The following is a 9,919-nucleotide window of genomic DNA, read 5'->3' on the forward strand; positions in this document are numbered from 1 at the left end:
AAATTTATTAGAGACGTATTTAAATATATACTTTTAAAATATAAATCAGACATATATATTTGTTACCATTAGTCCGTTTCTCTTGCTTTTAAAATATTTGTTTATTAGGAACATATAATACATTTTTTTTTGTATGGATTTAGGATAAGATATCTATTATTTTTTGGGTAGTAAATATATATAATCTTATGCTAATATTCAATATTTTATGAAATTATGATTCTTTTAGAGCAGTTACAATGGGTGGTTCTCATTTCACTTTTTCCTGACACATGGTGGAATTTACCGTTGGAGAAAGAGAGATTATTAATAAATTAATATTTTGTTACTCTATATATACCACTTAGATACACTTCTATTCTCACACTATCTACTACTCTTCTTTATCTTCTTCCAAGTTTACGAAATTAAAGTTCTGCTACTATTATTTTTTGTTCAAAAAAATAGATCCAAACCAACTCAACTCTTTCTTCAATTACTTACAAAACTTTCCTCAAATTCTAAATACCCAACAATCTCAAACCTCAAACTCTCAAGTTCCAAATCAAAACTTCACACTACCAAATTCATTTCAAAATCCAAATGCACAAAATCTTTCTAATTTTAATTTTCAAGCTCCTTATAATAATTAGTTTCCTATATTCCAACCGCAAAATCAAAATTCACAAACACCTCATTTTCTATTTTCGTCTATATTTAACCCCTCTATCAGAAATGTTACTCCAACTTTCTTGTCGTTTCCAACTCAATTCAGTGCATCAAGACATAACTCATCTGGTGTTGGTGGCTCTTCTAACCCATCCTCTCAGACTCCTATACAATCTAGTCTAAATTCGCAATATTCAGATTTTGTCAATTCTCATGGATTGGATGCTATTGATCTTAATGATGATAATATTAAAGATCGGAGGCAAGATAATATTCAACACTCGCATTGGAAAGAGGATGAGATGCTGATTAGTGGATGGTTAAAATTTGTCTGGCCACTGGCAGTACCAGTCCATTCACCTGTATATTAATTTGTTGGTTTGAACTTTGGACTTAGAACAAGAAATATAATTATTGTACTTTAGGAAATGATCAGATTTTCCAAAAGACTGCTACTAGAGAGAGATTCTTGTATGTATATGTGCACTTTTTGCTTTAGTGCTGATGTGAGAGGTTACAGTTTACACCATGTTTGTGGCTCTTGGAATGACACGTGTCAATACCTACATACACGCGCCTAATTTAGTGGCTCATTGCTTCGTTTGTGGTTCCAAAACATCACCATGGTGGAAAGGTAAACAAAGGAAAGAAAGAACGAACCAGCAATAAATAATTTAGATGGGTCAATTTATTGGTTTATTTAAATAAATATAAAAAATTTAAATATTATCTAAAATTTATAATAATTTATTTACTAACAATGAATTAAATTTTTAAAAAAAATTTAATTCATAATAAATTAAAAACTATAAAATAGATAAACAAATGATTTATTAGATAAGTAATATATGTGTGTGTGCGCGTGTTACATGATTTATTAGATAAGCAATGTGTGTGTGAAATTTAGTTGTATATGAATTTACTTATATTTAGTTCATTTACTTTTAATTCATCCCAGACAGAGATTTCATTGCTCCTTGTAAATGCTAAGGTACATCAAAATATGTATATATCGAGAGTGTTTGGATTATTGGCGTGCGGTTAAGATATGAATATTGTCTATATTTTGGTTTCAACGGTTTGCATACTATCGCAATATCAATCTATATATTTTTTGCATAGGATAACAACTATGTGGTTCATAAGTGATTAATATGATTACTAGTTATAAAGGTTGTCAACTTATGTGACAATAAGCAGATGTCATTTTTATTGATATTCAGATTTCTTTTTCTATCTATTGTTATTAAACTATAGCAATTTTAATCTATGGTGTAGTTTGAATTACTCTATTAAAAATGCATGTGTATAATGTAACAGCTTCTAAGTTATGAGCATCATATTTTAGGACCAAGTTTGGACAAACCAGAAGAGCATTAAGTGTGATCAATCATAATCTAGTGCAAGTTAGGTCGACCTTATCCTTGTGTTGTTAACAAGAGGCCTTTACCATTATCAACTAATCTTATTTTACTTTACTTTACTTTTTGTTTTGGATAGAAATATTAATTCTATATCACTTTTAAGGTAATTATGTTAAAATCTTAAATGCCTTCAACTAGGTGAATATATTTGTGATTAGATTTTATATTGACGTTGTGTCAAATGTTAAATTTTTAGTTTTAGGTGACTGATTGGCAATGAGAGCCTAGGATTCCCTTAGAAATTAAAGATTTCTTTTTCCCTTGTGAAATAAAAGCAGCAACTCTATGTAACTTTAAACAATTAGAAGGAGGAAAGTGAATTTCAATTATTATATTTTTTCTTAATAAGAAGCCAAGAAAAATATTAATGAATTCAATTCTATTATAAACTCAAATCCATGTGTTGGAACACCTTGTATTAATGAATTGAATTATGATTTCGGAAACTGAAGTATAAAACTCTTCTTACCAATGATCCTTTAGGTTAGAATCTTCAGATTCTTTCTTTCTGCATCTCTTTTTCTTTTTCACTTTCTGGTTCTTCTTATGTGAAGAGTGAACTGAAGTATTATTCACTATTACTAGGAAAATCATCATACCTATTCCAATTTCCTCCTTCTTATTATGCTATTATGATTAACACAATGATTGCAGGTAATCTGCATCCAAATCAAGCAGATTAGAACCCCGCAGGTGACAAATGCATTCACAAATCTTCTTTACCAGAAAAGTAGGCACGACGAACTAAATCCATGTTCATTTCCACTGGAAACAAACTCTGCTGCTCATTTCCTATATATAGACACCATAGCCATAGGCAGGGGCCAGTTCTATTTACAGCCACGTTGAGTTCTCTCTGTTTCTCTCTGTGTCTGTCTCATCAGGTTTTCAGATGGGTTTGAGGGTCCATTATTCTTCATTGTTGGTGTTCTGTGTGTTGTTGTTCCAAATACTTGTGCTTGTACAGTAAGCAAAAGCAACAAAGTTCTACAATGTGATGCATTCACTGAGGATGATTGGAAATTGGTTTATTTCTTATTTATTCAGAACCTCTAATTTGTTCTTATTTAATGGCATATAGTCTATAGACCATGGGAACCTGTTTATTGAGTATTTATTGGTTTTCTATTGTGGGAGTTGGAGCATTTTGAATTGAATATGTATTTCTTCAATTGTTAAGACAAAGATAATAGTAACATGATTTGACTGTGACACAGGCTGGACTATCTATACTAATGTTTCCTAATCACTGAATCTTATTGACTACTTGTGTACTCCCTTTCTATGTTTGTGAATTTAGGTGGGTTAAGAATGGTGAATTTATTAGGTTAACTGAAATTAATGCTCAATTATCTTGTGTCTTGTATTAAATAGACATTGTCTATTGTCATTGCATGATCTTTCAAAAATTAGTATCAAATTACACTTTTTAACTGGGTATTCTTCTTTGATCTTATATCATTCATTCTTTGCATTTAGCAATTTTGTTTCATACTTAATGCTATCATATGTTGGTTACAGGGTGATGCCGACAATGCACTAGACGACCGCTTATGCCAGAAGAAGAAAGTCGAGAAGCAGCAGTAGTAGAGATGTTCAATGACAGTATTTTTTTTATGAACTAAATTCTTGCTAGAGATATTTTGAGTATTACTATCTTTATATGGTAGAATTTCTAATGTATCAACACACTATTTGTGTTTATGATTTGAATTGACTTACTTGTTTATAATACTTTTCTTCTAACTAGTTTGATAATACGATAATTTTATTTATTTTTTGAAATACTATGAATGTTCGAATACAAATTAGATAAAAATTTATTTTGATTAAATTTATATTTATTTTGTATGAAATCGAATTTATTTTACATGGAAAAATGTAAAAAAAAAATTATGTTTTATTTTACTGACAGATTTTCCGCCTTGTGAATGCTTTTTCAGACTCTAATTATAAACAAAAAATTTGTAAAAAAATTTGACTCTAGTTACAGACAGAAAAGTTATCAAAAAGTTTGACGCTAATTACCGATGGAAAATCTGACTTTTTAGCGAAATAGACGATTATCGAGAAAAAATTTGTCAGTAATGGAGAAAAATCTGTCGATAAATTACCGATAAAAAAAATCTATTGATAAATAATTTTCAACGAAACTTTTACAGAGGGACAAAATCCGTTGGAAACAAAAAATTCGTCTGTAATAAAGACCAAATTTATTTGTAAATCCGTTTGTAATAAACAATTTTCTAGTTGTGAAGTGTGTAATAATTTCATACTATTTTAATATTTTATAATACAAAATATTTTTCAACTAAACTATAAAATTGTTTGGTTGCTTAGGGTTCTGGACGGGTTGGAGAGGTGCTCCAGCTGAGGAGGTGGGAACCAGCCTGGATCTAAGCCTGTGTGCAAGACACGTGGGCCGACGATCTCCCGAGCTCTTTGTGGAGTAGGGGGGAGCCACCTGCAATGATACTCTGACGCTCAAGTCAAAAAGTATGCAGGCAGCTATGAGAGTAAGGGTGGTAGTGACGTACCTTGGGGTATGGGTAGGGCCCTCCCCATATATACCTTGTCAGAGGTGGGTCCCGCAAGGACAGACCCACCTTCCTCGAAATTTCCTTGTACAGCTATTGTGTAGTGAGCTGGGGGACAGTTGTCAGGGTCGGTTTCTCAGCTCAGATTCGATGCCCATTGATCCGGCCGCCCGGGTCGGGTCAAGTTGGATACCAGTTGGGTTGGGCCGTAACAGTGCCCCCAACACGCTTACTGCGGCCGTGAGTGCCGTTGTTGGTGCGTTATGCTCTCCTTCATGTGTAGTCGCTTGGTCGGGCTGCCGTTAGTTGAGGTGAGGGCGTGCCCCCTACGCGCGAGTGAAGCAAATCGCCTTTGGGGATTAACCCACGCCGCCTCGATTTCTGCGCCGAGCATTTAATGCCCTTGATGATTGATTTAAACCCCGCGTGAAAGGTCCATTATACCCTTATCTTTCGCGCTTCTTTACGTGTCAGTTTCCTTTCACTTTCAATTCCACTTCTTCTCTATCATCACATCCCTTTCATTTCCTCTCGTCTCTTCCAAATTCTTCGCAGCAAATTCCTGCTTTGTCCAGATCTTCCCCAGTTTTTCAGCCTCCTTCGATCGTCATTATGATCCTGGTAAGTTCCTTTTCCCTTTCTCTTACTTTGGCTAGCCTAAGCTTACTGTTATGCCACTTGTTCTTTTGTTTCGGTTTTGCATGCGTGTTGTACGTTTTGCTGAGTGTTTGAATATAGGCATTAGGGTGGTAACCGTTCTAGGCTTTTGTTGCTTAGGCTTCGTTTTTGAGCATAGATTTAGGCTTTGGTTAACTGTAGACCTTGGGTAGGCAAACTGTAATTTTCTGGTATTAGTGCCGGTTTCCGGACCTCATAGACTGACTTTGAGTGGTGCCCCCACTGTAGATATGGCCCAGCGTCCCGTCATGAGGGTTCCTGCCACGAGAGCGCAGCCCTACGACCGATACGCCTGGGTGACTTCGGATGTGAAGGAAACCCCCAACCAAATGAAGAAGCCAACTATGAGGTTTTTGTCCCTGCTACTCACAAACGGATATTCCACTTAAATTTACACTCTCCCCGGGTCGCGGACTGGCTCTAGGAGTATAAGGCGATGTTCACCCACCTGGGGGTTCGCCTTCCTTTCCCTCCCTTTCAAATGGAACTACTTAACCAGTGTGACGTGGCGCCGTCTCAATTGCCTCCGTTGAGGTTTTTTTTTTATTTCTTTTTACTTTGACAAACCCTTCTAAAGAGGGGAAAGCCAAGAAAGGTTTTATGTCCTTCCGAGCGGCCCAAGGTCGAAGAATCTTTGGTTTGTTCGAAGATTCTTACCATGGTTTCAAGGACAAGTACTTCAAGGTCCGCCCGCTTGCAGGTCGGCATCCCTTCTGGTTGACCTTGGAGGGGGAACGCCATATCTTGACCTATTGGAGTTTCAGGGCAGGGGCGAACGCCTTTACGAAGGTGACGTACAAGGGGTTGTCTTCTGAGAATAAGAAGGTTGCCGACATCTTGTTAGCTATCTTCGGCAAGAATAATGTTAATCCCCATCTTCTTATGGGTGACCAGGATATGGCTAGGAATTACGTAGGTGTGTGGTCGTTTGGTCCTTTGCTCATGTTTATTATTTGCACACTTGATTAACTGTTTTACCGACTAACTAGCTCTCCTCTGCGTTGCAGTTTCTATGGCTTGCGAACAGGTTGGACTTGTCGCTTTGTTCAACACCTTTCTTGCTAACGATAGTGACGATGACTCTGCTACCCAGAACAATGAGGTGCCTCCCCATGATGCCGTCGAGGCGGAGGCTCAGTCCCAACCTACCCAGGGGGAGGTGATTGGGACCAGTGCTGGCCCGAGCCCCTGGCCAGAGATTGAGGCGCAAGGTGACGGGCCTGAGGTGGTGATTCTTGACAACCCGAGAAAGCGAAAGTCGTCCTCTAGCCCTGAGGGAGTCCTCACGGTGATGGAAAAGAACTTTGATGCTGGGAACTTCATTGATTCCCAACTTCTCCCCGGCACGGAGGACTTCTTTCATGGTGGGGATCTCTCTTCGCAAGCCAGGTGGATGTACCGTACCCTGCTCCGGGGAGCCGCCATAGCGAGGAAAGCGGAATTCGCCCTGGCAGGGGCGCGTTCATTGGAGAACAGGCTTGAGTCCTCTGTCCAAGCTAATAATAAATACAAGGTTGAAGTCCAGTCACTTCGGGAGCAGCTAGCTAACGCTGAGGAGAAGGTCAAGACCTCCGATGTTGCCGTGGCACGGCTTACCGAGCGGGAGCTCACTTTAGAGGGTCAGCTCAACACCGCTCAAGGCCGGGTGAAGGAGCTCGAGAAAGAACACGACGAGGCTCTCTCGTCGGTAACCGCAACTAAGAACGAAGCAGCTGGTTTAAAAAAGAAGTACAAAGAGACCGTGAGGTAGGGTAAGAATGCCATCTTGATGACTGAGGAGGCCCTCAAAGCTCAAGTGAAGTTGCTGGCTCCCGACTTTGACACCTCCGCAGTTAGCGTTTTCAAGACCATCAAGGATCGCAAAATTGTTGATATGCCGAAGAAGTGATGCGGTCTTGCTTTTGTATTTTGGTTTTTTGTAATATGTAGATCTTTGAATGCTTTGTTTTAGTAAATTTGATTGTCGTTTTGCCGGTACAAAACGAGATGCTTGTTTCCCGCTTTGTCGGTAATCAATTTGCTTGCTGTTTTCTTGCCGTTTTGTTGGTAATTAGCTATTCGCTTGTACTTTTTTACCGCTTTGTTGGTGACTAGCTAAGCTAGGTCATGGCTCTTATCGTTTCAGCAGCCGTTTATTGCGGTGTTTGTTGCTTAATGGTTCCCGGGGTGATCAATCCCGGGATACCGTGTCGTTCTGGTGCTAATTACTTGGCAAGATAATTTGATTAGTTTAAATATTGAATACGAAACCAAGAGATGACGAATTATTGACAAACGGCTAATTGAAAACAACTAACCGCAAATAATATGATCATGAAGTAATGACAAACAAAAGGCAAATATTCCAACATAAATCAATACAGATCTTACTAAACCGGTTTGAACCGGCAAAATGCTTGCTCGCCTAGAGTGCCCCGGCAAAACGCTTGCTCGCCTAGAGTGCCTCGGCTGCTAGGGATAGAATCTCCTTAGGTTACTCGCATTCCAGGTTCTTGGGACTTCCCTGCCACCCAGCCATTCTAGTTTGTAGGCACCGTTGCCGAGCACCTCCTTCACCCTGTATGGGCCTTCCCAATTCGCTGCTAGCTTTCCTTCCCCAGGTGCCGGGAGTCCAACATCGTTGCGTCGTAGGACCAGGTCGTTCTGTTCAAACTCTCTCTTGAGTACTTTGGTGTTGTAACGCAGGACCATTCTTTGTTTCAACGCCGTCTCCGATAAGTGGGCCATTTCCCTAGCCTCGTACACCAAGTCCTTTTCTACGGCCTCTTCAACTCCTCCTAAAAGTAGTCGTGGGCTCGGTTCACCGATCTCCACGGGTATTATTGCATCTATCCCATAGGTGAGCTTGAAGGGGGTCTCCCCGGTAGACGACTGCTGAGTTTGCAATAGGACCAGAGTATGGGTGTAGGCGGGCTGCCGCTTGTTGGCTGCCACGACCTGACTAACTTCTTCGTCATTGATATACTCCCTGGCCACATTTTGAATTTCTTGCATTGTCCACACGGGCTTGGTGGTAAGGTGTTTCCTGAAATCCTCTTTCAGCAATCCATTCGTCAAGCACAAGCTGGCCACCAAATCGGTTAGGTCGTCGATCTCTAAGCACTCGTCATTGAACCTATCCAGGAACTTCCTGGTCGGTTCGCCAGTCCTTTGTGTTACCCCAAGCAAGTTAATCGGGTGCTTCACTTTAGTGATACGTGTGATGAACTGAGCCAAGAAGGCGCGACTGATGTCAGCGAAGGTGGTTACAGAGCCCTGGGGGAGAGCATTGAACCAGCGAATTGCTGGTCCCGCTAAAGTCACGGGGAAGGCACGACACCTTACTTCATCACCCACCCTTTCCAAGTTCATTCTGGTCTCGAAGACTGTTAGATGTTCTTGGGGGTCTTGGCCTCTTGGGTCCCATCGTACCTCATGTCCATTGGCTTATCGAAGTGCTTCGGAAGCCGGACCTCAAGGATCGAATGATGGAAAGGGGTTGCCCCCCATGATTACAGGTGGTCGCCTTCTCCTTAGTCTTTCTTTGTTGTCTTCTCAGTTTTCCTCGACGATATTTCTTGTCGGAGGTCGGGTGTAAATTATAGGATCTCGCCGTCTTCTTGGCACCTCTCTACTTTTGCCTTGGCTTTCTGACTCCGATCGGGGGCTCGGGGTGCTCCTGGAGCGGCTTCTTCGAGGACTTCTTCCTCTCCTTTGAGGAGATCGGGAACACCCTTGCCTTGGAGCTGGTTGGTGGTGCTCTCTGCTAGCCACCTCCCGCTCCAGGTTTTGCACTTTGTGGCGCAGCTCCTGTATTATTCTGGCGCTGTCACTACTTGTTCCTCCAAAGGGTCGCGTTTCATGGGTGCGCGCAGGGAACTCGGGTTGTCACAGGGGGGATCTGGTGCGTTCGCGAGAGGAAGCCACCGAGGCTACCCTGCCGCTTCTGGGGACCATTTCCTCCCTGCCGGGTTCGCTTCCGTCGTCTGCCTCTACAAGACCCAACAGAAAGTCCATCTTGGCCGATTCCCCACAGACGGCGCCAATGTTCAGTTGCTCGGGGTTCCGCACGGGTTGAAGAGGTGCTCCAGGTGAGGAGGTGGGAACCAACCTGGATCTGAGCCTGTGTGCGAAACGCGTGGGCAGACGATCTCCCGAGCTCTTTGTGGAGTATGGGAGGGGGGGGGGAGCCACCTGCAATGACACTCCTACGCTCAAGTCAGAAAGTATGCAGGCAGCTATGAGAGTAAGGGTGGTAGTGACCTACCTTGGCGGAAGGGTAGGGCCCTCCCCATATATACCTTGTCAGAGGTGGGTCCCGTAAAGACAGACCCACCTTTCTCGAAATTTCCTTGTACAGCTGTTGTGTGGTGAGCTGGGGGGACAAGTATCAAAGTTGGTTTCCCGGCTCGGATTCGACGTCCATTGACCCAGCCACCCGGGTCGGATCAAGTTGGATACCAGCTGGGCTGGGGCCGTAACAAAAATATATAAACTAATTTTACATCCTTTATTAGATAAGATATGTGTGTATAGATAAACTAATTTTACATAATTTATTAGATAAGCAGTATATGTGTGTATATTTAGTAAAATAAGTTTAATTTTTTAATTTGTTTATTGTTAAAATGTGTTGCACAATAAAATAAGTAG

At 40.9% G+C, this 9,919-nt stretch overlaps 1 long non-coding RNA gene across 2 annotated transcripts; it reads left to right on the forward strand.

Moving 5' to 3' along the window:
* Positions 1,563 to 3,804, forward strand: LOC110270925. 2 transcript variants are annotated; one of them, XR_002360704.1, is made up of 2 exons: positions 1,563 to 1,639; positions 2,727 to 3,804. It is a non-coding gene; the product is annotated as an uncharacterized LOC110270925 (long non-coding RNA). The 2 variants fall into 2 exon arrangements; XR_002360703.1 differs by lacking the exon at positions 1,563 to 1,639 and adding an exon at positions 1,701 to 2,555.

The sequence above is a fragment of the Arachis ipaensis genome, chromosome B04 (genome assembly GCF_000816755.2).
Source record: "Arachis ipaensis cultivar K30076 chromosome B04, Araip1.1, whole genome shotgun sequence".
NCBI lineage: Eukaryota > Viridiplantae > Streptophyta > Magnoliopsida > Fabales > Fabaceae > Arachis > Arachis ipaensis.